The following is a 3,466-nucleotide window of genomic DNA, read 5'->3' on the forward strand; positions in this document are numbered from 1 at the left end:
AAGGCAGTGGCAGAAATTGGTGATGGCTCTGGGAGGCCGCACTAATTAATTCACTTATTCTAATGGGTGAAGCAAGCCCCCTTGGGCTTCCCTAGCCGCCGGCTCACGTCTGGCTCTGCCCATTTGCATTGTAAGCAGGGAGTTCGCCGTCTGTTCAAACGCTGAATAGATGTTAGCAGCACTTTATTGGATCAGCTCAAGGTGATTTAGATCAGTTCTTGGAACACATTCAGCCTGGAGACCACGCCAGTGTGGCGCTCCGCTCACTGGGTAGATGGGATGACACATCCGTCTGTGCCAACCAACCAAAGTGTGGCATCCAACGTGACGGATGCATCTGGGGAGGCGTGCAAGCTTATGCCCTAGAATTTTGGACTCGGGCTTCCCCTGATATTTCTCAGAGAAAAACTTCCCAACATTTATTTAGTTTACAGTCTTTTATTTCAGTCTTAGGATCTTTTTGCCGCCCAAAGAGGTCAATAGGTCAGGCTGATAAAGGGCCAGCGGCTCAGAGGGAAGCCCCTTGCTCTTGTCGAACCTCGAAGCTGGGGCACAGTTGAAACAGATGTTCCTTCTCAGATGGACATAGTTCCCTTCTGTTCCTTCTTTGCTGGGAGTTTTTAATCATGGGTGGATGTTGGATTTTGTCCAGTGCTTTTCTCTGCATCTTTTGAGATGATTGTGTAGCTCTTGTCCTTTAACTTGTTAATGGGATGCATTCTATCAAGAGAGTTTCTGGAGTTTAAACAATTCTTCATTCTTGAAAAATAATTTTAATGTAATTTTAAATTGTATTTTTAAATCCTTTTTTAATATCACTAATAATACACTCATATTTCCTTCCTGAAAGTTAAAGTATTTCCATGTGTGTGCAAATGCATGGCATTTTCCTGGGCAGATGCATAAGAAGTTGGTTATAAGGATTGTCTCTAAGGAAGGGAACCAGTGGTTAAAGGATGGGGGAGAGATGTGATCCTAGAAACTCATTTGTCGTTTCTGGGTTGTGTTCTAGAAGCATTTAAATCCTTTTGAAAATATTAAGTCAAGTGAAAACGTTATAGAATATCTAGAGTTCCTCTTATCTGCTGTGCCCAGTTCTCATTCCTTCTTAACCTCTCCTGAAGTTACAGCCCAGGAGATGTGTGTCCGGAGGGATATTCCTTGCATTTGCTAACATTGTAATATATTTATATACAGATATGTATATAGCCACAGAAGCTACAGAGTTATGGATTGTGTTGTGTGTCGCATAGATGAAATAATACTGCAAGAATAATTCTGCTTTTTTCTTCTATTATTTGGTTGGGAGCTTTGTCCATATTTTTACATATACCTCTAGCTCCTCCTTTTTAATTGTGGGCGAGCTGCCCAGTATTACATAATATGAAAACGTAACTATTCCTTTACCCCAGAATTTCTCTAGGGTAGATTTAGGGTAGTGAAATTGGTGGTTCTCGGGGTATACACGTTTGTTGTTGTTATAACCAATACTACCAAATGGCTCTATAGGTTCTTAAATGCACCAATCAAGCATTTTCTCAAGGGTCTTCACCTTTGCCTGCTGACTTGCTGTGACTTTGATTGAGCAACACAGGCTTTCTCTCTGGACCCCCTGTGACTCCATCTGGAGGAGGAAGAAACTGGGGCCCCATGAGCCTGTGGGATGGTGTAATGATAGCTCGTGCAGCCTCAGAGTGGGTCGGGAGCGGCTGCCCTAGGGGAGACAGTGAAGAGGGGGAGGACGCGGGTGGCAGCTGAGCTGCAGGCAGACAATTCAGATGCATTTGGCCCTTATCTCAGATCCTCCATTAGTGCAGTGATAATTTATCCGGAGCTCTCACCTCGTAGCCCCCTCTGGAATGCCCGGATTCCCTTGTCTGGGGGAACTCACTTCTGAGCGTCTCTCTGAGGAAGAAATGACAAGCAAGTTTAGCAACATGTGCGTACGGTAATGTTACCATTGAACAAATGAATACTCATAACAAGTACAGAGCAATATCATTGCACTGGTCAAAGGTAATGACAGGACCTATAGATGACATTGATTCATAACGTGGGACAGGTGGGGTGGCCCAGGAATGGAACACACAGAAGTACATGGAGAATATTTTCCTTTTTTTTGTCCCCATCAGTGTGATGCTGTGACTGAACGTTTAAGGACCTTTCAGACTGTGCGATGGGCAGAATGCCTGCCACCTTCTCCACCCTACCCAGGCTCAACCCCTGAGGCTGAGACGGTTTGTTTAAATGTTTCTAAATCCAATGCCTGTTGATCACCCACCTTTTGAGCAAATCTGGGTGCATTTTACGATTTCCCGAGGTATTGTAGGCATTCTGGCTTATTTCTGCAGAATAAAAGGGGGAAACAAAGTTCTTCGGGCTGTGGGTTGAGAAAAGGGATGAAGTCGTGGGGCGGGTAGACTCTGGATCACAGTAGACGTGGATTCTGAGCGGCAATAGAGGTGAGTTCTGGGGCGGGGACCAGGTAGATGCTGGGACGTGACAGAGATGGGTTCTGTGTGAGAAGTGGGTTCTGGGAGACCATAGAGGTGGGTTCTGGGACAGGGGGGTGGGGTGGATACTGGACAGGGGAGTGGTGGGTTCTGGGACAGGGAGGGGGTGTGTTCTGGGAAAGCAACCAGTGGATTGTGGGACAGGAACAGATGGGTAGTGGGCCGGCTGTCCCACTCTGTGCTCCCAGAACCTGCCCACACATAGAACTGCTGAGCCCTTAACGTGTCCCCCGTTACTGTTAGCTTATTTCTTTTCCTCTAGGCTTTAGCTCAAACATCCACGCCCTCATGAGACCCCCTCGCCCCCCCTTCACTTCCTCCCACTCTGCCCGGCTTGTGACGCAGGTGTACTGTACAAGTAGCCATTAACCGGTTAAAAATGCGGATTTTGTAATCAAAGAAAACAAACATAATTTCAAGAGAAACATCAAAAGTGCTTTATTCAAAGTCATGTCCACCGCTAGCTACGCATTTCCCCCATCTTTCGGGTAATTTGTGGATACCGTCCCAATAGAACTTTTCTTGTTTTGAGGCAGACCATTCAGAGACCCAATTTTCCACTTCTCTGTGCGTTTTGAAGTGCTGCTCAGAAAGCACGTGTGCCATCGATCAGAACAAGTGGTCATCTGAAGGAGCAATACAACAAAATCGCATACATATCAAATCGCATCTATATCAACACATGTGCAACTCCAGCTATTGAAAAAACCCGCATTATTAGACTGAGACCAAGGACCCTGATTTGCGCTTTCATTCCAAGTGTCCGAGAGGCCTTCTAAGTGCAGGTTGAATCCATCGGTAAAGGAAGAAGGATGTTAGGGCGGGAGGAAGTAAGAGGAAAGAAGAGGGCGAGAAAGTGAACGAGAAGGAAAGGAGGAAGTGGAGGAGGAAGAGACTCAGAGAGCCAGAGAGAGAGGCGGAGGAGAGGAAAAGAGGGAGGCGGGGGCGCAGAG

Source organism: Myotis davidii, unplaced genomic scaffold, assembly GCF_000327345.1.
Source record: "Myotis davidii unplaced genomic scaffold, ASM32734v1 scaffold478, whole genome shotgun sequence".
NCBI lineage: Eukaryota > Metazoa > Chordata > Mammalia > Chiroptera > Vespertilionidae > Myotis > Myotis davidii.